At 36.3% G+C, this 25744-nt stretch overlaps 1 protein-coding gene and 1 long non-coding RNA gene across 14 annotated transcripts in view; one reads left to right on the top strand and one right to left on the bottom strand.

Annotated features, from left to right (window-relative positions):
• The window catches only part of add1 (adducin 1 (alpha)), a 57082-nt gene extending 42510 nt beyond the window's left edge, over window positions 1-14572 (bottom strand). For 6 of the 13 annotated variants that reach the window (XM_049466340.1, XM_049466341.1, XM_049466342.1 and 3 more), the window contains exon 1: window positions 14381-14571. The gene's annotated coding sequence lies outside the window, so the exon portion shown is untranslated. Of the gene's footprint in view, window positions 1-14380 lie in introns of all 13 variants that reach the window. The other 7 variants (XM_049466345.1, XM_049466343.1, XM_049466344.1 and 4 more) reach the window with 3 other exon arrangements.
• The window catches only part of LOC125782410 (uncharacterized), a 318736-nt gene that overhangs the window by 224229 nt on the left and 68763 nt on the right, over window positions 1-25744 (top strand). The gene's annotated exons all lie outside the window — the stretch shown is intronic.

Raw genomic sequence — 25744 nt, 5'->3', positions numbered from 1 at the left:
TGGAATCGTTTATCAGGAAAAGCATATTAATGTCCAAAAGTACCCAGATTTTACCCTCTCCAATGAGTTAATACAGTAACTTTCTGGTGAATCACTGCAGATACTGGAACTATAATAAATAAAGCCTGTATAATAGAATAAAATAGAGCACTTATCAATAGAATGAGACACTCCATGTACCTCAGAGATCAGAACTGAGAATGATTTCACACCTGAGTTGACTGTATAACAGATAAAAAAAAGATCAACATCATTTTTAGCATTGATTATAATGACACATTATACTGTATTTTTGTGCATTTAAACAGCATAAAAAACAAACACAAACACAGTTTACATCTAACAGATTTAACACATTTCCTCACTAAATATATCAGCACTTTCCACAGTTAAAGGACAATGTTCTGGACATTTACAGATCATTTAAAGCCCTTGTTTAGCTCTTTCCACTGATTTTTCTACTGATTGAGAGACGAAAATCATGGCAGAAACAGTCGCTGACTAATCGACTAATCAGAAAATTACTGCCAGATTAATCGACTACTACTGATCGAGTCCTGATCCGATACTTTTTATTGAAACAACAGAAATGTTGTGCTTTCATCACAAAAAAAAAAACAAATACTAAATTGCCATAGAAATGACTTCCTATTAAATATACATATTTTCTTTAATAAACAAAGAGATAAAAAATGTCCCGCAACAAAAAATCTGTGATTAATCTTAATTAAGATCATGATTGATTTGTTTTTAATGCTGGTATTTTTCTGTAATTTTGTAAAGGAGACAGTAGTATAAGTGTAGTGTGGTTTATTAGGCCTGATAGTACGGGTGGGCGATATGGTTCTAAAATAATATCACGATATTTCAGGGTATTTTTGTGATAACGATATACTTGGCGATATAGGAAAACAGAAAAATAATTCATTCATTTCAGGAATATAGTATAAGAGTATAACAGAATAATCATAATGTGGCAAAATAAATAATATAGCATAAAATAATATAATGCAGCAAATAATATTGCAGAATATTTAGTGCATGCATATAAACTGCAAACTAAAACAATTATACAATAAATACACCTAAAGCTTCACAGTAAATAATAGACTACTTTTAAGACAGAACAGCCCTATTATCACGATATGGATTTTTAATATCATGATATTTCTGTGTCACGATATATTGTACACGATATAATATTGCCCACCCCTACCTGATAGACTAGATTTAGACTAGAATTTTACTTTTTTTTTATTTAATGCTTTTTTAAATTAAATAATATAACGTCAAAGTAGAATCATTCATCTGGGGCTATAGGTCAGTAGTAGTAGTAGTAGTATGACCGTAAAATGAAAAAATAGTAAATGTTACACTGATATTTTGTTATTTTTACAGTGAAAAATCTCTGAAAGCTGCAGAAGTGCAGGGATGAGTGTGCTTCAGTGCGCGGTCGCCAGGCAACCAATAAAATACATATCCATGGAAACGTTGACAGCTCACCAGAATTACATAACAGAGTACTGTAATGCATCACTTCTGGCATGAACACACACACACACACACACTCTTACACACACACACACACACACACACAGACACACACACACACTCAATAAATCAAGTCAAAATGGTTTGGATGTAGCTTAAATATTAATGTAACCTAAAATAAAGTTTATTATTATAGAGTTAAAGTTTTATATAGTTATCTCCAGATAGATACTCTCTCTAACCACACACTTTACGTTTATATGGTTTATTCTAATATAGTTATATATGAAGGCAGTAGTCAGTCAGTCAGTGTGTCTACCTGCAATAAGCACTATATAACATCAGAACAAACTTCTAGTTCTAGCATCAAAAACAGAAGAATATACAAGTTAATGCATGTGTGTACCAGGGGATGTGTAAGTCCCTTGGTCTTTGGAGACAATCACACACCGTCACTGTCAGATAAAGTAGAATTTTCTGTCATTTTGCAGCATTTATATTAGAATTCTATCGGGGTATACATTGCAATAACATTAATGTATTGTTTAACACTGATCTCCAACAGCATTATTACACACAAAGCATTTTTAACATATCGCCCCTAGTGTGCATACATACCGCCGCTGTCCAATGAAAAACAAGCATCTCCATTTTTGTCGATTTTTAGTTTACTATATAATTTATTTTAACATTGGCTTTCATTGAAAGTTTAGAAGGTTCTTTCTCTCTCCTGTAAAAGATGCTTGTTTTTCATTGGACAGCAATGACATGTTCCTATGGGTGACTAAGGTTGTAATTTAACTTTAGTTAATTTAGTTAATAAAGAATATATTTGTGGATTTAATGTTAATTTGGTATTTTCCTTTATTTCTTTAGGTATGTTTCTTTATTATTATTATTATTATTATTATTATTATTATTATTATTATTATTAATAATCCTGTAGACCCTGCAGACGTTACCCATCGTGTTTCCTGTAACGCTATCTAGAACAGACAGGTTCTCTGTGGGAACAGATGAAGGATGCTGTCACTCGAGTCTGTTCCTCAGTGATGTAGGTCAGCTTTACTTCAGTGTGTGAGGACGTGTGTGAGGACGTGTGTGAGGACGTGTGTGAGGACGTGTGTGAGGACGTGTGTGAGGACGTGTGTGAGGACGTGTGTGAGGACGTGTGTGAGGGATACAGAAGAGAAACGTGCTTTATGGACGTGCTGCTGCTCTTCTGCTGCTGCTGCTGAGAGATTTACACCAACCCACCTCCCACACGCATGTGCATGTATTATAAACCTGCGCTCAAGCTGCTTTCAGAAAACGAGTGGGAAGAAGAGAACGAGAGACACGATGGGAGAGACTGGTTTTGTTACAGTAGTATGTTTTTTTAAATGATAAAAAATTTAATTCTTGTTCTTAAATGATTGTCAAGACTATTATTATTATTACTAGAAAAATACCATAGTATTATACAGCTCTGAAAAAACCCAAGAGCACTAAAAAATGATGGAAGATGGATGATCACAAACCATCAAACCACCAAACTGAACTGCTTGAATCTTTGTCCAAAAGCAGTGTGTAAGACTGGTGCAGGAGAACATGACAAGATGCATGAAAACGCGGATTATTCCTCCAAATATTGATTTCTGAACTCGTAAAACTTTCTTCTGATCCCCAACAGCCCCTGAGATTATATTTAAAAGGATAAATAAATAAATAAATAATTTACTTATTTGACAATCTGGTGCCTTTTGTGCCAATAAAAGAGAATAAATGCAAGTTTAGGCCAATTTAACAAAGAAAACTTCTCCAATTGAAGGACTGTGCATTAATAATCTGGTTTAGGTTAAGGTAAGGTCTTGTTCTTCATCACTTAAACAGTAAATTATCACACGACAAAGAGAATCAGAGCCAGATACGGCCTGAATCCATAATCTCACACACTTCAATACAGCCCAGGACGTTAAACACAGTGTGTGGGTGTGTGTGTGTGTGTTAATACAGCACAGCAACAGTGAGGAGAGAACGAAGCATTTCTCCAATTCTTCTTTAGAACAATAAGAGTGAAGGACAGAACAGAAGCAATGCCAACCAGCCCAGCAGGAGCGCAGCACTGACCCAAACTACAGCACAAAGCTCCATTCAGTACTGTACTCTAAACTCAACACTTTTACCCTATACACAGAAACACAACACAACTAACAACAATCATATTTAAGACTTTTAACTGAATAACTGCCACTACTCTCTAAACAAGTCTTTTTACTATTTTTACTTTACTTTTACTTCATCCCGAAGGAAATTTAGGCATCCAGCAGCAACAACACAATACAATAAGAAATATATTTAACATAAATTAAAAAAACACAAAAGAATAGAAAGTATATAAAGCTATTAAAGAAAAAAATGCTAATGGTTGTTAAATAATTAACAGAGCGAAGTGCAAGGTGCAATGAAATTAATTATACAAGGGACTGATGGGCCATATAAATATAAATATAAACATAAATATGCATACGTTACAAAATAGTTCTGAAAAGTGAATAAATACCCAATCATGAGTAAATGTACTTGAATGTAAGTGAGTTTGGGGAAGTGATTATCGACTTATCGTACAATATATTTGCACTTCCAATTATTTAATTTATCAAAAAAATACCTATAAATGTAACGGTTTTATTGTTGGCCGGTATGCCAACAATAAAACACTACTTTATATGTGTATATGTATATATATATATATATATATATTGCAAAAACTTGTGCCTGTACTTAGGCTGTTGACTGTTTATTCGGCTAAAATCACAATGTGCACGAATTAATTATATTTTAAGTATTGCATTTTGTTTATTAAAAAACAAAAAAGGAGAAATAATAAATAAATAAATAAATAAACAGTACCATAAAAGCAGCCAGAGAAGGGGACAGACGCTGCCAAATTTTTGGCTGTAATGGGAAGAAGTAAATAAATAGAAATTAAAAAACACAGCAGAGGACTTTTGACTTTACACAAGAGATGCAAACATAACAGCTGGTTCTATGCCTCATGGCCACAGTTTAGCCATGGTTGCTTAAAATTGCAAGCTAACAGACATACCGGACAAACTTAGATGAGCTAATGCTAATCAATACAGAAGTCAGTCTTGATTAATCTAATGCTAACAAATACAGAAGACAGCCTCAGCTGGGCCAAAGCTATCAGACATAGCAGTCTGTCTTGACTTAGCTTGAGAAGTTTAGCAGTGGCTAACAGCTGGGTTAAAACTGCTAGCTAGCTAACAAGCATAGAAGTCAAAATTGACTGAGCTAATGCTAACAAATACAGAAGCCACTCTGGACTGAGCTAATGCTAACAAATACAGAAGCCAGCCTTGACTGAGCTAATGCTAACAAATACAGAAGCCACTCTGGACTGAGCTAATGCTAACAAATACAGAAGCCAGCCTTGACTGAGCTAATGCTAACAAATACAGAAGCCAGCCTTGACTGAGCTAATGCTAACAAATACAGAAGCCAGCCTTTACTGAGCTAATGCTAACAAATACAGAAGCCAGCCTTGGTTTGGCTTATACTAATGGACACAACAGCTTTTTCCGAGCTCGATTACTAGCTGAGTTAATGACAGAGAAGTTGCTGTGTGCTTCGGCTGAGCTAATGCTAATGAACACAGACGCCAAAACGCAAAAATAAATTAGTCACAGCTTGGTACAAAATAAATATAATATTCTTTTGCCAATTGTGGATGATTATTTTGGGCTGCAGAATATTTTGCACATTCCTTATCTGTACAAATGTTTCTGTGTATGTTCTGATGCTTTTTTCAGGGGAGGGGATATTACTGCCTTGCACCTAGTAATTCAGAGTGGGCTCACTCTAAAAGAATGTGGAATTTCTTCTTCAGAGGTGTCGGAGTGTTACTCCTCTGAGGGGGGAAACTGTACACTCCTCCACTCTGTTCTACAGCTCTGTGCACTGGATCTGTAACAAATTATAGTTTTTCTGTAATTTTACTTTTCTTACATTAAAGGAACACCTGACTGCTTTTGTTGAGTCTAAACACGTCTACTAGACTCCAGGCCTACCTTACACACACACTTACCTGCTGAGGGCAAAACGGTCTTCTCTGTGAAACCAGTACAGCATTCTGTGTGTAGGAGAGTGTGTGGGAGTGTGTGTAAGTGTGTGAGATGCCTTAGCCAGATGGTGTAATGTTATTATACAACACTAAGTAGGGCTGGCTGAGCTAGGGCATTCTCCGATAGTGCTCCTCTGGTGACCTGCAGTGTAACACTATCACTCACTGACCAGCACACAGCTCACACTGAGGACTCGACCCACAACCACCAATAAAGAATAATGGTCCACACACTTTCTACGATATCTACTTTGTCCTATACACTTTTTGAAATAAATGCCTATTTTCAACCCCATATGCTTTTAAAATGGCCAATTTCATCCAACACACATTTAAAGCACTTTAAACTTTCTTCTGGCCATAAACACCATTATAAAGCCTGGATTTGTCCCACCTAATAAGGTTCCACACTAGTGCTGGACGATTATGGCCTAAAAAAAATCTTTAGGTTTTCGATTTTAATCGTTTTTCCTCCTACTAAACATTAAACTACAAAACGAGAAAGAACTGGGTTCAAAACTTAGGTTTACCTGTGAGAAAAATAAAAATAAACAAATGATTCAAAAAACATTGTTTACTTGCTCTTGCATTAATTTTATGCGCTGACCTTGAGTAGACACAACCGAGGAGAAACTCACACACTGAGATTATACTTTAGAATACGAGTTTGTGACTGAAAATTTAGAAATTAGCACTAAAGGAGTCACAGAAGAAACTTTAAAGGAGAGACTATTATTTATGTTGTTGTTGTTTTCCACAATTAATCACAGATCCTCACTGGAGAGCGATGATGCTGCAGTTTCCAGAAGTGGTAGGAATTATAACTAGATAAAATATACACTTTATCCCACAGGGTGTTTGTGTCGAAGGTGCTGGAACTTTTCAGTATGAGCATAGTCCTCTAGGAAACGTTTAGAAAATATGCGCAGGTTAGTCTGTTGGAGACGCTAATAACCAAGGTAAGAGGGATAAACACTTTAGAAATGAGGAGCGTTTTGGATATTTTTGATTTTAAAAAGATTAAAGCATAAAATCTGTGTAAATTCGCATTGAAACTGTGATTCAAATGAACTAAATTAATCGCCCCCACCACTATTTAATAAATATTAGTAACACCCAATAAATGTCCCCAAAATGTTTGACACTAGATAAGGTTCCTACACACTTTTATTCTTGTCCCAAAGACATTTTGGTGACTTTAAAAGGCTCTGTTTTCTAATTGTTGCTCAAACTGACAAAACAGGTTAGGAGTGTGTGTGTATGATTGGTTTGATTAAACAGAAAAACAGAATGTTATCTAATTTCTATTTAATCTATCTTAAAACAAACACCCAAGCCCGTTTCAGCACCAGCCTGGGTAACAGTAAACACTACCAAAAAACCCGAGCCCAACCGCCCAGCCGCTCTCACTCTATTCAGCAGTGAGGAGATGTTTACAGAGAGCTGGTTACCAGGAGCTCGTCCAGCATATTCAGGCATGTCCATCTGCCAGACTGAAGGTCCTGTCTAACATGGTCAGCGGGGGTAAGCAGGGTCCAGGTTCTAGGAGACATTACACTCTGCGGAACCGACAGAAACTGACAAAAAAAAGCAGCTATATTGAGAGAACTGGAGAATTAGAAAGATAGCAAACAGAATCCAGACTTTATTCACTGATGCATCTCAAAAACTCAAACTCAAGTAAAGGAAAAGGGTTCCATATATTACTGAAACAGGCTGTTTGTCTACAGTACTCTGATCCTGCTGAGCATGATTGTTAGCATTGTGGCTAATGTGCTGCAGCCATGCTGAAAACCTCTGGAATATAATCAAGAGGAAGATGGATGATCACAAGCCATCAAACCATCAAACTGAACTGCTGGAATTTTTGCACCAGGAGTAAAGCAGCATAAAGTTATCCAAAAGCAGTGTGTAAGACTGGTGGAGGAGAACATGATGCCAAGATGCGTAAAAAAAACTGTGCTTAAAAACCAACCAGGGTTATTCCAACAAATATTGATTCCTGAACTCTGAGAACTTTATTTTCATTATTTGATGTCTGAAAGCTCCTCGTCTTTTTTGTTATTTCAGCCATTCCTCATCTTCTGCAAATAAATGCCCTTAATGACAATATTTCCAAAAATTATTTGGAATTTGGGAGAAATGTTGTCTGTAGTTTATAAAGTAAAAAAACAATGTTCATTTTACTCAAACATAAACCTATAAATAGCAAAACCAGAGAAACTGATTCAGAAACTGAAGTGCTGAAGTGAAGTGTTTTTTTCAGAGCTGTAAGTAAATGCATCACAATACAATACAATACTGTTATATTGCCCATCTCTAAAGTGGAGTCAGTCTGTAAAATAATCATAAAGTATCAGTCTGTACAGCAGCTGTAAAGTCTACAGAACGGTTCTGTGCATCAATGATTCATAACCAGCTTCATCCTGACCCAGATAAGAACAGGGAAGTGTGTGTGTGTGTGTGTGTGTGTCTGGACTATCTCAAGTGTGTCACAAAACAGATGTGACGAGGGGTGGGGTCTTCTTAAGTGTGTGTGTGTGTATGTTTCTGTGTTGGGGCCAGAAACATATCTGGGTGTGGTTATGTCTGAAACATGTGGTGAGCAGTTCAACTTTTAAAACTGAACAGGCAGAAAGACCCGCGGGAGACCCCAGCTGAGACACTTCATACTGTACAGCGTTACACACCAATCACACAACAAGAGCAGCAGGACAATAACAACACTAAAGAGTAAAGAGTTCTTCAGTTATTATTAGGGTTTGGGAAAATGTCGATTTTTAGATGCATCTCGATTTGGATTCAATGCAGAAGCCTATAGAACTAATGCAGCCCTTCAGCTGAGCTGAGTGTAAACCTGAGTGTTGGGAGGGTGAGGACATTCCTGCACACTGCAGTCCCACACACACCCACACATGCAGGCTAAATGTAGCCCTCCTGGGTCTGCCCTTTAGAATAGCACACATACAGCAGATACCTCACACTGCCACTGTCCCTACTTCAGTCCTGCTCATAGACACCGCTGCCTGCAGAACCAAACGCCCAACCGGCCAAACACCCACATAACCAAATGCCCAATCGTCCGAGCAAATGCCCTACCGACCAAACGCCCAACCAGCCAAACACCCGCATAGCCAAATGCCCAACCGGCCAAACACCTGCATGGCCAAACGCCCAACCGGCCAAACACCTGCATGGCCAAACGCCCAACCAGCCGAGGAAATGCCCTACTGACCAAACGTCCTACCAACCAAACACCAAACCAACCAAGCAAACACCCAACCGCCCAAACACCCAATCGCCTTAACAAATCAAACGCTCCACCGGCCCAATGCACAACCAGTCAAACAACCAACTGGTCAAGCAAACGCCCAATCTGCCCAAAGCCTGAACGGCCAAAGCCCGCACGGCCAAGCCACCACCACCCGGCCAAACACCCTGCTGACCAACCGCCTAACTGACCAAACGCCCAACCGGCCCAACACACAACCAACCGAACGCCCTACCGACCAAACAAACACCCAACTGGCCAAGCAAACACTCAGCTAGCCAAGAGCAAAACCGGCCAAACACACAAACAACTAAAAGCCCTACCGACTAAAAGCCCTACCGATCAAATGCTCTACCAATCAAATGCTCTACCAATCAAATGCTCTACCAATCAAATGCTCTACCAATCAAATGCTCTACCAATCAAATGCTCTACCAATCAAATGCTCTACCAATCAAATGCTCTACCAATCAAATGCTCTACCAATCAAATTCTCTACCAATCAAACGGCCTAACAGCTGACAGGAATGGATATATATGCACTAATGAAATGAGAAGATAAAATCTAACACATCAGTAGTATATAAAAGTCAAAGTGAAAGAAGGAAACACTGCATCGTATCTATTAAATTGGGCTTAAGGTATAAAACCAAATCAGTGCAATCCTCATTTAACGAGTAAGAGCATCCTTTACTAATCCTCCCCACTGATCATCTGACTGTGCTGAGGTCTGTGTTTGGCAGAGTTATGATGGAGCCCACCCTGCCTGGAGAACAGAGCTTTTCACTGCTGTTATTAATGCTTCAGGCATTTAAACACTGCTGATCGCTCGCTGCATACGAGGCTGAGAGTCAGGATATATACAACTTGAAATGAGGAACACATTTTCATCTCTCTGGAGAGACTGTGTGGGTGTGGAGGGAGGAGAGAGAAAGAGAGAGAGAGCGAGCGAGAGAAAGAAAGAGGGGGAGAGAGAGGATAGGAAACATACTGAAGCTCAGCTAGTGAGAAGCTGAACAGAGTGAGACTGCAGGAGAGAGCTGAGCAACATGACATTATTTTATAGTAACATAATAATCTCTGTTACAGTGATTTACAATACACCTTTACGGGCATGTCGTGCATTTTAGTAAGAGTAATTACGTCTGTTTAATTGAATCAATTGTATATAGTAAGATGTCGAGATATGGCGTATATGGTATACGGTAGAAGTGGGATCGTTTATACTGAAAAACAACTAATTTATCACAACACACTTTGCAATCTGACATTAGAGAAGTAGAAAAAGAAAGCTGACAGAGAGAAGATAAATTGCAGGTCTAATGTCTATTTTATGCTCTACTTGCAAATATTGAATGAAAACGTATTCAGCAGAAACAAAAAAGCTGTACAGGACTAGAATAGTAACATTAGCTTGAGCTAATGTAGTCTTAGCATTTCTTTAATTACCAAATTTATCCGACTTTTGATGTGGAAATTTCACTCACATATTACTAGAGCAGGTCTACTGAAGGAAATCCATGATTAGAATAACACTGCTAAGGCAAATTCTTGACTAAATCAGTAGTAGTAATGTAGTCAATTTATAGGGAGCGACCTAGAAAAATAAAACCAGTCAAAATGAATGAAATCTTGTAACAAAAAAAAAAATAAGTATAGTTATTATTTTTTTTAATGCAGCAGTCAAAATTGTTTGACTCAGTATCCAGCCTTTAGATAAATATTTTATTTTGTACAGTTTTGGCACAAGATTTAAATTCATGTCCTCCATTTTTTACTTAATTTCTAAGAGCTCATAGTGCGGTTCTTCTCTGGACAGAAGGGAAGGGGGTTAAGAACTCTAGATTCAGTCAGTGTGACTGGATCCATGGCCAGTTTCATTCCTGATGAATAACGAGATCCAGAGAGTCTCCCTCCCTCCCGTCCGCCGTGATCCAGCCCGCCTCACTAATCCCCCCGATGGGTGGGGGTTCAGCACACGCTAAAAGACAAACAGCACGGAAACACGGCAGCTTAGCGGTGCTGAACTCGGGCACTGAGCGTCAGCACTCATCCAAACCAACACACATCCTGATTACATACCCTGATACCAGCTTTACAGAACTGCATCTGCAGCTAGAACATTAAAACCACCCAACTAAGGGTCATTTCAGCTACATTGTTTGGTCCAAACTAAAATAGTAAAAAAAAAAAATGAGAGCTGAGAAACAAAATTTGGTCGTAATTAGAGATGGTCTTAGTGCGGACCAAACAAAAAACACTAAGACTGCAACGATTAGTCGATATAATCGACAATACAATGTTGATTATTTAAATTTGTCGACTACAAATTAAATTGTTGATTAATTGTTAATTTGTAACAGTACTGCATTACACACAGTGCTGGAAACAGAAGCGCAATGGGAGATAAAGGGTAAATGTCTCACTCACAAAATATCAGTATTTCCACATTTAAACAGCATCTGGACATTTAAACGCCTTTTAAATCTCATGTTCAGCTGTTTTTCTATAGTTTTTAGAGATGAAGGACATGGCAGAAATAATCGTTGACTAGTCAACTAATCTAAAAAATTATCAGATTAGTCGACTACCAAATTATTCATTAGTTGCAGCATCTATAAACCACCAGCATGAAAATGCTTTCTTGGATTGATCAGACTTTCAGATGAATTACAGGAATTTAGGCAGACTTTTACAAATCCAATAAACAATAGAAGAAGAAGACAAACAAATGGTGCTATCTGTTTAAAATCTGTTTAAAATTTCCGATACCAATACAATACTTTTTTCGATACCTTTCAAAATTGAAACCAAAACAATACAAAAACTTACTTATACTGTTACTATGAGAGACTGCCATCTTTTAGGTAATTAGGCAATTCCTTTTTTCTCTTGTTTAAGCTGTCCTTAGAGTTTTTAGAGAGTTCTTTTTAAGAAATATCAGCAAAAGGTTAGAAAAATGTTATTATTAAATTCTATTTATATTTGTGGTGTGCATCATTTAAAAAGTATATAATTATAATCAAGATTCTTAAAGATTTTTAAATGCTGGTGGCGCCTTGTATTTTTGGGGAAAGAAAGTCTAGAGGACTAGAGTCTTTTTACCTTTATAATCATTTTCAGGAGCGAAAGAACAAGAGTGCGAGCACCTGAGAGACTTTAGCAAAGCGAGGATGTGTAGAAACGTTGAAGGAAAAAGAAGTGTGCATGAATGTTTTAAAGTAGAGTTAGACTTTAGAGCACTTTGACATGTTTACCCTGCTGTGCACGGTCTGCATGTGTATATGCGTATCATGCAAAATATCAGAAATCTTATTCTGTAAGAGCGAAACATTTCCGATACCCGCCCCTAGCTGGTGATTCTGTATCTACTGTAACTGTAGATTATCCCTTTTTTATGTAGAGAAATAAAAGGAATCTGATATAAATCTGATAAACGCATTCTGTTGTGTATAATACATGAATTTTGATCCAAACTTTCAACTGTATGTTACCCTAAACTAAAAAAAAATCCCCTCATGTCACTAAAACAGCTCTGATCTGTGTGGGATGAACCAGAAAAAAAGTCTAGTAAGTTGGAACACTTAGAAAACTAAGTACATACTGAACACTGCACACCAGGAACACTCCACAAGAAGACCTGACTGATGTTCTGATCCAGATGTTTAGGATTTACAGTCCTGTACTCTCTGAGGAGTGTTGATCATAACAGCAGAGTGTGAACAGGTTGTAGAGTACTTGGGAAAACATGCAGCTGGGGAACTGAATGACTCCTAAGAGCAGATTCAGCTTCCAGAGGTCACTAAGGCCACGTCCACCAATCTGTACCTGACCCGTCCCTGACCTGCACGTGTCCTCCTGAGCCAAACACACTTCACCCAATTCCTCACACTGGGTCTAAATTCTTTACAGCAGGGACGCCTAAAGTTGACAAAGTTGATATTTTGAGCTTAGGAGTGTGTGATACGACCCTGAAATAATAATATCTAAATATTTTAGGGTATTTTTGAAATGACACAGCAAAAGATTTTACCTTCCATAGAACTAGTTCTGATCTGATTTCTAGAAAAAAAAAAAGAGCTAATCATTCGGATCATTGCATTATTAATGATCAAAGCAAACCAATAAAAAAGGTTATTTGGCCGTATACAGATTTTTTTCCTTGTTCAAGCATACAAAGTATAAAGACTCGAGATTTTGGCTCATGTCATTGGAAGATTATAGATTTTATAATTCACGATTTCATAAAGAGGGCTAAGAAACATACTATGAATACCAAGAATAACATAAAACAAACTGGATGAATAGTAATGGATGGTTTCTTTGATTTTACCAAACTGAAAACCTCTGGAATATAATTAAGAGGAAGATGGATGATCACAAACCATCAAACCACCAAACTGAACTGCTTAAATTTTTACACCAGGAGTAAAGCAGCTTAAATTTATCCAAAAGCAGTGTGTAAGACTGGTGGAGGAGAACATGATGCCAAGATGCATGAAAAACAAAATAAATGTGATTAAAAACAACCAAATATTGATTATTTCTGAACTCTTAAAACTTTATGAATATGAACTTGTTTTCTTTGCATTATTTGAGGTCTGAAAGCTCTGCATCTTTTTTTTGTTATTTCAGTCATTTCTCATTTTCTGTAAATAAATGCTTTAAATGAGAATATTTTTATTAGGAATTTGGGAGAAATGTGTATGTAGTTTATAGAATAAAACAAGATAAATAGCAGAATCTGAGAATCTCTTCATTGTTTCCAGAGCTGTATTTGCAGATATTGTTTTTTTTTATTTTCCTTGAGCAAGCAAACAAACTATAAAGAATTGAGATTATGGCCAATGTCATTAAAAGAATAACGTTATGGGTTTCTTTTTCATACTTTAAGATTTCATAACACACCAAAGACTGGACAAATAGTGATGAACTATCTTGTTAAATTAAAGTGTGCACCCATGAAAGGGACAGTACTTAGTTACTGTATAAAACGCTAGCTAAATAACCTGGTTACAGGGGCATCCAGGGTGGCCAACACCAGCACACTAAACACGTTAAACTACCACACAGGTGTAAATATTTAATATAACCTACTTATAATCAAACCCAGCAGGACTACAGTGCAGGTCAGGTAAACTACAGGTGAATGCAGGGTTTAGCAGAACCCCGGCGGCCCGCTCTCTGTGCGGATTGCCCGGGATTGTTTGGGATTGTGTGGGATTTTCTGCAGGCAGAGCCTCCTCCCTGTTCCTCACCACCACAGCCAGTCTCTCTGCTGCAGGACGCCTTATTTACACACATTTAAACACGCAGAACTGAAACACAGAGCTGTAAAACCTGCAGAAACAACCGAAACAGCACCAGAAATCCACCAGAACCCAGTCTAACCGCTAACACACCCCCGCTGTAGAGGCGCAGTGAATAACGCAGAGCGAAGCTACGGTACAAAAACAGCCGCAGGTCTCGCTCTAAAACCCGGCCACACTTACTTCTGCCGCGCCGCGGGCTGCTGTGGAGGGACAGCGACTCGGAGGTGGAGGCGTGCTCGCGGAGTTCGCCCTGGTTTCGCCGGTTTTCGCTGTTTTTTTTGCCGGTTTTTTCTCTGTTTTTCTGCTGAAACTCTCCTGCTCGCTCCGCTGCTTTCTGCCCGGACTCCTCCCGTAGCTCCGCCCAATCTGCGGGCGCGGCCGCTCATGCAACGCGCCACGTCATTGGACGAGCCTCGCCAACGCGCTCTAACAAGCCTGAGTCTGATTGGCTGTTGCCTGGGGTGAGCGCTGGCGGTTTACTAGGATGAGCGGGGATTGTTTATTTATTTAATTTATTTAATTCATTTTATTTGTTTGTTTATTTTATTTGAATTGAGTTAATAACAGCATAGTTAAAGCATTCAACGGTAAATTACGTAATATAAAAAAATAAATAAATAATTGAATAAATACGTTAAACATATTATCACAATATCAGTTCACTAATGCTAACGATATGAAAGACCATTCCCGCCACCTTAAATAATAAAACATTGCAGCACATTTTTCTGTATCTCAAAATAATCTTAAAATAACGAGATAGTGTCTCAAAATAATTAGATAATATCTCAAATTAATTACTTACTATCTCAAAATAATCACTTACTATATCAAAATAATGATTTTCTATATCAAAATATCAACTTAAAATCTTACTTTCTGAGCATAATGACTATCTCAAAGAAATAACAATATGTTCTGTTTTTTGTTGTTGTTTTTTGAGGTGGCGGCAATAAGCTTCCAAACTAACGATAATGCGATAATAATAATAAAACAATTAATAGACCACTGAAAAATTATGAGAGTCTCTATATAGGTATATGTTAAGGAACATTGCTGTTTGATTCTATGCACCACTGAAAACATTTCTCTCAAATTCCAAATTAAAACATTAGTTTATAGTCATTTAGGGCATTTATATGCAAAACATGAGAAATGCTAAAAAAAAATGCACTGCTTTTCAAAGAAAACAATACAAGTTTATAGTAATTTAGAAACAACAATACTAAAGTTTTAAGAGTTCAGAAATCAATATTTGGTGGAATAACCCTGGTTTTTAATAACAACTTGCATGCTCTCCTCCACCAGTCTTACACAATGCTTTTAGATGACCTTATGCCCCTTCTGGTTCTCCACAGACACAGAGGGCTGTTAATAACTCCGAGGTGAAATGCCGGACTTTCCTGAGGGGGGATCTTGTCCTCTGTCCTGGAGAGCAGAAGGCCCCTGTCCCAGATAGGGACAGATTTGGCATCGGCATCCAGAACGTCATCAACGTGACCAAATGGGTCCTAGAGGCCTGTGTTTCTTAAATTACATTTTATACAAAAAATAGACATTATATATGATTGATTTTGAAGGGAAATACAGTAAATTCAGTATGTATAAATGTTTTAAAACCTTTTTTTTTTTTTAGCAATCTTAAAGCACCCTCCAGTGACCCCTACAGTACAGGATTAATGGTAAATGCAGGCAGCTGCAGGTGTTTGTCTCCATCTAGTGTCTAGAAGATGATTCTGCAGCACTCTTAAAATAAAAATTAAATAAAAAACCTTCTCACACGAATAAGTGTGATGGTGGTAATAAACTGCAGCTATATAGTTTATGCAAAATGTGCAATATGATTAAATTATTGTTATTTAATTAAATTGTAGTTGTATTATTTTGTATAGATAACAACAAAAACAACAGCAAAATAGCAACAAAAACATTTAATGATTATTATTATTATTATTATTATTATTTTCATAATCTCTTTAATCTCTCTTTATTATCTCTTTAAGATCTCGTGGACCCAAGCCCTGCATTTTCTCATTTTGCCACTAGATGTCAGTATTACACTACAGCAATTTGGTTCTAATGAAAATATTTTTTTAACGAATGTTTTCCTCCACAATTTAACAATTTTTATACGTATTTACTTAAAATAATGAGCAAAATCTATAAGAAATTTATTTAATCAAATGTAATCCTGTAGCAGTTTTTTTCCAGTTTCCAAGAGTCTAAGTTTGAAGGTGTAGAAACAGTACTCACCGCTCTCTGGCTTCATCTGTAATTTCTCTAAAGAAAAGAAAGAACTTCTACTTTTAAAAAGTTACAGTATACTGTATTTTTAATAAGATTTCTTTTTAGTTTGTAGTCAATTTGTTTAGTTTAAATTAGTTGCCAGTTACTGACTGCACCTTAAACACTAAAATGGCAAAAATTTAGAGAAATAAATAAAAAAAAGGGTGTTCTAAAAATGTATACCAGTAGTCTGTATATACTTTTTAATATAATAAGCATAAGATGATCTCTCTTCAGTCAGTAAACTGAACTGAATTATGATAAAATCATCATGCTTCTCCTTAAATTGTACATTTTTTATGACATAGTTTCCACAGGACTACACTTTTTAAAGATCCTGTATGGGAAAATGGGTTTATATATTAATAATTACAATATATTGCTCAGCACTTTTGTAGAAATGAATAAACAGTATAAAAATTGAGGGTGAGCAGCCACAGATTTATTACAGATATATTTCAGTATATGCCAGTGTCCACACTGAGATGTGGGAGTAAGTTAAATATTCTCTGTAATGAGTTACTGCATCAGATTACTCTGGTATGACTTTAAACACTGAATAATAAGGAAGTTGTTTTGAGTGCACGTTAAAAACGAATGCAGTCTTATGAATCATTAGACCCTTATTTATTGGTTGATATGTTTTTTTTGAACAGTGGTTCCACAGAAAAGGACAGAGCGGCTCCAGACAAGCTGAAACCGGACTGAGAATAATATAAAGTGTAAAATCTGAGACATAAAAACAACACTGCAACCAGTAAACCAACAGATCATTAATCAAATGACTCAAACACACACACACACACACACACACTGTGAGAGAACAGTGCTGACACTCGGCTTTATCTGATTCACTGTTTCAGCAATTCATGCACACGCAAAAGTCCCCATGTCTCCGTTAGGGACAGCCGTACTTCTCTAAAGACTCAATAAATATTGATATTTAATATTAAATATTGAATTATCCTTTATTTAGCAATTAATTTAAGCAAATATTGTGTCCTATATTTGCTCTGTATTTACATAAATGTCCAATATACACATCTATAACACACACACACACACATCAAAACTGAATATTTATCTAAAATTTAGTAGACTATTGTGGGAGAGTTTGATTGTTTAGGATGTTGAATGAATGATAATTTAATATACCACAGTTAGCGTCAACCGTACAATGTGATTTGATTGGCTGAGAGGTGTTCTATGAGTTCTATGAGCCATTATCAGCCGGTAATGCACTGTAACCGAAGCTCTCCATGCTGTATTACTCTGCCACATACAGTACAGGTAACCTAGCAACGATGCAGCAGCGCTTACAAACCAAACAGCACAGCAGCTACAAACAGAGCAGCAGTGGAACTATTTTATCTGGCGGAGTTTAAATAAACAAACAGATGCTATTTTCTTTTCCTCTTTAACTATTTAAAATATTTGAATAAACAGTGATAATAGAACTGTGGTATAGTATGCTCGAGGTTCGTGCTATAACGTGTAATATTGGCACTGCTGTGCTGCGGTCGCAGGCACGAGGCCTGAGGCCAATATTACACGTTATAGCACGAATTTAATATACAGTAGTTTTATTCAATAGAAATATAGTAAATGGTCATTTAAACATTTAAAAAATATATATATACTAATGAATTACCAGTTTAAAAAATAAATAAATAAATACATTTGTTAAGAATATGATATTTTGCACTGTAGAGGGATAAATATGACCCTTTACATCTTTCTTAGAGGAGCGTTCAATGCTGGATAAGTTTAAGGGAAGCTGATCTCAAGCACAAACACCAGGAAACAGACTCTAAACCTTTTGGTAACACGAGAGCGTGTGCAGCTGTAATATAGCCGAGGCCAAGCACGCTTTAAAAGAGAAACTGTGAATGTTTTTTGTACTTTGTTGTGAGAGCAGGACGCTGAAATTAAAATAGACAGCGAGAATGGACCTAAATAAATGATCCAGAATTATAATAATGGGCTGCTGGACTCGACTGGTTTAGTGATATGAAACCAGCAATCAAAACACTAATTATATTATAAAACAGTATATTATATTTCTATTTACACAGAATTCCAACTTCACTCACATTAGCTTATTAAAAACCAATTGATTAACTGGGAACCCCAGAAAAACAACAGGTTATGAATTGAACGCAACGATAAACTGTGTGAGCGCCCCTTTAAATACTGTGATGGTCAAAACAGGAAAATACAACAACACTTTTATCAGAATGATGTTATTCAAGATAACACACGACCTCGAGTGATCTATTGCTTAAATTTTGGTTTAATTATATGTAAATTAATAGATAAAAACTGATTTAGCTGTTCTGATATCTCCATGTTTGCAGTATCTCTTGGATCAGCACCATTAGCAGCACCATGTTTGCTCAGGTAACCAGCAAAAAAAGTCAAAAAGGTCATTAAAAAATAATAATAATAATTTTATATCTATATATATATATATATATATATATATATATATATATATATATATATATATATATATATATATATATATATATATATATATATATATATATGAAATGTAAAATAAACAGTCCCTAAGAAAACTATATAAAATGTACAAACAAATATTTAATTAAGAAATAATGTGTTTATTTAGAGCAATTCTTGCTAAATGTATTGTTATCCTGTGTTTGTATGCACGTTATATTGATATTATATATCATAATACACACACACACACACACACACACACACACACACACAACATACAGACATGAATGTAGGGCATTAACTTCCTTGTGGGTCTACTTTCCCCATTCCATTCACTTCCTTCTAATCCTCAGTAAAGCACCTCCTCGAGTGATTCATCCTCTGTTTCACTTTTCCAGTTATACCTTTAATAATTCACTTCTTTATAATGACCTTAAAAACCTGGATATGAAACCTCCGATACAGTTTTATATTCTGTATTTTTAGTACATGGTGCTTTTATTCAGTATTTATTGTATTATATTCAGTGTATTATGCTCTTCCAGCACTGCACCTCACAATGTTTGCATTGTTTCTGCATTAGGAAAAATGAGGAAGCAACAGTGATAAATAGTGCGGCACACGAGCAAAAAGTACCTTTATGTATATACACTTGAGCATACAGACATCAGAAATGCAGAAGAACCGGTTATTGTGGCTACTGTTTCATGGGGCTTTGCTATAGTGTTTATGAAGGCTTCTTACCACTGCATACCAGAAACACCCCTCAAGACCTGCATGAGTTTCTGCTCTGCTCATGATCTGCATCAGAATATCATATTATATACTGAAAATCTGCTTCGATATTAATTTTGTTAGATTATAGAGCATGGCATGCTTGTCTTCAGAAAACTGTATGCGAGCTTTCTTGTGCATCAGCTTCAGAAGAGGCTTACTTCTAGGAATATAATCAAGAGGAAGATGGATGATCACAAGCCATCAAAACAAACTGAACTGCTTGAATTTTTACACCAGGAGTAAAGCAGCATAAAGTTATCCAAAGGCAGTGTGTAAGACTGGTGGAGGAGAACATGATGCCAAGATGCATGAAAACTTTGATTGATTGATTTCTGAAGTCTTAAAACTTTATGAATATGAACTTTTTGTTGTCTTTGCATTATTTGAGGTCTGAAAGTTCTGCATCTTTTTTGTTATTTCAGCCATTTCTCATTTTCTGTAAATAAATGCTCTAAATGAGAATATTTTTATTTGGAATTTGGGAGAAATGTTGTCTGTAGTTTATAGAATAAAACAAAAATGTTCATTTTACTCAAACATAAACCTATAAATAGCAAAATCAGAAAAACCGATTGAGAAACTGAAGTCCTCTCTTAATTTTTTCCAAAGCTGTAAATATATATAAGCAAAATATGACTTGTGTTAAACTAGGTCAGTGTATTGTCCTGCAGTTTTTTCAGTTATTTACATGCAGGAGATCTTCCTTCTGGATTCATCAGCTTCCCGTAGTGCTACTGATTACATGACGGCTGTAATGGAGAGAAGAATTGGTGAAAAGGAAGATTTTTCCTTGTTCCGTAATGTTATGTAATGATCCTGGACATATCTGTATCTGTTTAGGAGGAAAACATGACGTTCTGCTGAACTCATAAACCTGAGATAACTGATACCCCCAGCTCACACCCCCTCTGTCCCCAGATACAGAACACTGTTACTGCGTCTAAAAACACTGCTTTTATTCACACTGAGGATCCTGTAAGACTGTAAGAACAATTACATAGATAAAAAAGCTTAAAGCATCCTGTAAACTGCAGAATACATTGGCCTGCAAAAGAATAAATAGTTAATAATGTTTTCCATTAAATACACTTTCCCTCTATTGTTTTATTAAGCGGGGCTGTAATAATTTTCTTAGCAATCAAAAGAAGAAATCTTTCTATTAATATCTGGTTTCTATCTGTTAAAAATCATATTCTGCTTCACTATAAGAAGGTCGGTGCTATACTTAGGACACTGGATATGACAATAAGCTCAGGGACAGGCCCTGGGGTAGCCCTCGCTGCATATTTTGGTGTTTTTTCAGTGCTATTAACAAAAACAAGATAATTAATGGTAAGTCCTTCCTTATCTGCAGTGGGTGTGTGAACACACGGGGAAACACTAAACCGTGCAGGACAGGGTTCACCAGCACCCGGCCAGCTGGGAAACACTGTACTTTATGGTGTTTCCTTGTTTACTTGTTTCCTTGTTTGTATTGTAAATTCTTTTCTCTGCATGCAGTGTGGGTATTTCACCTTTTTAGCACTTGTTTTCTAAGGTTTGTCCCCTGAATCTTCTGGAAATTAGATGATTGTAATTTTTAATAGATTTTTCAGGCAACTGTTAGTCAATATAATCTATAATGCTTGAATTTGTAGCCCTTACGAAGTACCTGGGACAAAAACACAGTTTAAACTCAACTCAGCCAGCATGTCTCCAAAAGCTCCTTAACTATTTCATTCCACCTTAAAAAGTTTCTGTTCCACTTCAAATCAGACTAGTTCCACCTTAAACACTGTCACTGTATTCACACAGTCACAATAGCACCGGCTCTTTTGTTATTTTAGAGTTATTTCGAGTTAAATTGAAGTACTACAAATTGCTTCATCTCTGTTTTAGTTTAGTTTAGTTTAGTTTAGTTTAGTTTAGTTTAGTTTAGTTTAGTTTAGTTTAGTTTAGTTTAGTTTAGTTTAGTTTAGTAAATCTTGAACATGAAATGAAACTTAAAGCACTTTAAAGTTGTAACACTTAAAGGATCAGTCCTATATCATTTTATATTCATTTTATCTCCTATATCAACTGTCAATAATGATCAGGTGAGTTCAGGTAGGAGAGCCCCTTTGCAGCTATAACAGCTTCCACAAGGTTTAGGAGTGTGTTTATGGGGTGTTCTGACCATTCTCCCAGAAGTGAGAAAACAGAGGAGTATTTATACTAGTAAGGGCAGGTGGAACCAATCAGTAACTGGGGGAGCGGGAACACAGAAGCATCATTTGATCAGCTGAGCTGAGTCAGGGACGTTCGGTGTGAGTGCATGCTGGGAAATGGAGTCTTTGTTAAGTAGTTAACAAAGAGTCCAGAGCAGGTAGACTCCTCCTCCTCGAAGGTGAATTTAAGGGTGGGTTAATCTGGATGGGATTAGTTTCTCAGGGGTTTCTGGGGTAATTTTCTGTTTTATAGGGGTTTTTATCCTCTGTGATTTTATTCCCGTCCAGAACAATCATGTAGGCTACGTGTTTTTTTCAGACGTCCTCTGAGAAAATTACAGGCTGAATTATCTACTGTTTTTCTCTGAACTCTGTGCTCCTTCTGTAATTTTAGTCCCGTCCGGACGCACATCTCTGAGTTTCGTCTCCTCGCCTTTAATAAAATAGATATTTTCAATTGCAGTCCGGATGCAGGGGTTTAATCATTAAGAGTAGAAGAGTGAAATATTTTTTACAGACTAATCCCGTCTGGACAGGGCTTTAGAAATGTTTGTGAGCTTGTGCATTTTTAATTTGACAGTTAATTTGGACATCCTGCAGCATTCAGAAACATGTAAAATACAGCTGAACCTCTATCACACTCTATTCCACCAGCACGCAGAGTCTATTAAAGCCACGCTCTGCATCAAGTTCCCTTTTCTTTTATATCCGCAGCTGATTTAGCACTTCGCCCATTCGTTACTCATACGCATATTACGATAAGCTGACTTAAAAAAAGGGAAGTGGACTTTTTTTATTTCAGTGTTTTTTTCAGTGCTTTCTTACGACCACATCTGTGGCCATCGCTGTCCACCAGAGGGAGGAGCTGAGGTCACATACACATCTGCTGGAAAGTCCCTCGCTTTTTCGTTTGACCGTAAACTGGACTAGAAGTTGATGCAGACTTCCTGTGTCATGTTGACCAACGCAGCAGCTTCTCTTTGCTTCATACGTGGGAATCGATGCATGTTTTCTCAGGGGAATTTATACTCTCTGTACAAACTTCTGAAATGAAACAGCAATTTATTGAGACTTTAAAAGTATGAGAGATTCATACGTGAAAATAAAGGAAAACGTTGGGACTGTATGGAAAATAAACACTGTAAAACACACTGTGTTTCTTCATTTACTTTGAATTTGTTAATATACAGCTCTGGAAAAAATGAAGAGACTGCTTCAGTTTCTGAATCATTTGTTATTTATAGGTTTATGTTTGAGTAAAATAAACATTTTGTTTTATTCTATATTTAACTACTAAAAATTGCTATTTAGCGCGTTCATTCACAGAAAATGAGAAATGGGTGAAATAATATAAAAGATGCAGAAAAAAAGCTTTCAGACCTCAAATAATGCAAAAAAAAAGAGTTCAGAAATCAATTTTTGGTGGAATAATCCTAGTTGTGGTTTTTAATCACAGTTTTTTTTTTCATGCATCTTAGCATCATGTTCTCCTCCACCAGTCTTACACACTGCTTTTGGATAACTTTATGCTGCTTTACTCCTGGTGTAAAAATTCAAGCAGTTCAGTTTGGTGGTTTGATGGTTTGTGATCATCCATCTTCCTCTTGATTATATTCCAGAGGTTTTCAATTTGATAAAATCAAAGAAACTCATTGTTTTTAGGTGCTCTCTTATTTTTTTTTCCAGAGCAGTATATTCCTGCATTTCAGGCCTGCAACACTTAAGAACAACAGCAGGGGAAAGAGCGCCATCTACCCAACCAGAAAGAGCAAGACTAATTGTGCTCTCTCCGGCAGCTGATGGCAAGCTGCATAAACGGGATTCGAACCAGCGATCTCTATATTATTTAACTTCAGATTTGAATGAAGCATTTTACTTAAGATTAAGGTGTTTGGGTACATGCCCCCCCCCATAAAAAGAGCTAGGGATGCCCCTGCATACTCTTGGTCTAAACCCACTGATTTAAATTCTCAATCCAGCACTTTCATTTTTAGATAAGCTGACTCAAAAACTCTGTTGTTCTGCTAAACTGCTGTTTTGGCTTCAGAAAAAGTCCCTAAAACTAGCTTGAGTTAGTTTGAATCGGCCTGTTGATCAGCACAGCTTGGCTGCAGAAGAGATTGTTGATGTTTGTGTACACAATACACGTAGTTTTAGTGTTAAAAATGCACTAATCTCTAAAACATGTTTTTTATTAATAACTGAAATGTGTTTCTTAGACGTTGTGGAACATGCCAGTCCTGCAAAAGGAGAACTATGGTGTAAAATTAACTTTTATTGTAGCAAAACATGATAAAAAGTTCTTATCTAACCCATACATCACCCAGTGCCCCTCCCAAACTACCCCTGACATTTTTTTTAGCATTTAGCCTCTAAATTAGTACTGTAAATAGTGTTATAATAAAATTGTATTGTTGATTTAAATTACATGTAAGTGTTGATTTAATACTGGCCTGATTTACTGTGTTCTCATCTTAGTAAATGAAATAAATAGAACATTTTTAGCACAAATAATGTGTATGATAAATTTTTGATCAGAAATACGATACTATTATCTCTCAGGAGTTTATTGATGGTTATTAATTAGGTTATAACTACCTAAAATACATTAATAAGCAGTATAACACTGTCACTTTACCATATTATTACTATTCATTCACTTATTACTTACTTCTGCTGCTACAGCAAAAGTGTTTTATACACTAATTACACTGAGACTCATGTTACTGCTGCCCTTTTTCTTTTTCTGTTTTATTAGTTATATATTTATAGTTTATTTATAATTTATATATAGTTTATATTTATGTCTATTTAGTTAAATGAAGGACACGCTCATTACGCAAATAAATGATAAAAGCACGGAACAATAAGGGAAAAGGCATTGGTTCACAGATGTTATTTTAAAAAGAAAGAAGTAATGTGATTTTTACTGTGTACTTTTCATTAACAGGCACTGATACTAATGTTAATTTAACCGGATCAGTTTACAGGTTTGTACATTACTAAGAATGCACTGATATTCTGGTTGTTTTTATTTGTCTTCTTGGCTGATACTGTTCCCACAAAGCAGAACATCTCAACTGCTTTTGTTTTTTCCCTCCAGTTTTCAGTTTCATGTTGGAATACCCGTTGTTTTGTAAGTGATTGAGAAACGCAGGAGCTTTAGGCTGTTTCTGCTGATGATTTCACATTTTGGCCATTTGAATTCCATTTCTTATTTTACACATACAGCTCTTTTTAAAAATAAGAGAGCACTTAAAAATGATGAGTTTCTTTGATTTTACCAAATTAAAACCTCTGGAATATAATCAAGAGGAAGATGGATGATCACAAACCATCAAACCACCAAACTGAACTGCTTGAATTTTTGCACCAGGAGTAAAGCAGCATAAAGTTATCCAAAAGCAGTGTGTAAGACTGGTGGAGGAGAACATGATGCCAACATGCATGACAAAAACTGTGATTAAAAACCAGGATTATTCCACCAAATATTGATTATTTCTGAACTCTTAAAACTTTATGAATATGAACTTGTTTTCTTTGCATTATTTGAGGTCTGAAAGCTCTGCATCTGCATCTGTTATTTCAGCCATTTCTCATTTTCTGTAAATAAATGCTCTAAATGACAATATTTTTATTTGGAATTTGGGAGAAATGTTGTCTGAAGTTTATAGAATAAAACAACAATGTTCATTTTACTTAAACATATATGCTTTTTTAATGCTGCTGGCATTTAGAACCATGCTCCATCTCTGTGTGTTAAGAAGTCTGATTGCCTGGTGGAAGAAGCTGTTGTAGAGTCTGGTAGTGGAGGATCAGATGCTCCGGT

This window comes from Astyanax mexicanus, chromosome 17 (genome assembly GCF_023375975.1).
Source record: "Astyanax mexicanus isolate ESR-SI-001 chromosome 17, AstMex3_surface, whole genome shotgun sequence".
Classification (NCBI taxonomy): domain Eukaryota; kingdom Metazoa; phylum Chordata; class Actinopteri; order Characiformes; family Acestrorhamphidae; genus Astyanax; species Astyanax mexicanus.
Note: the sequence above shows the minus strand (reverse complement) of the source record. Positions and strands in the feature narration are given on the sequence as shown.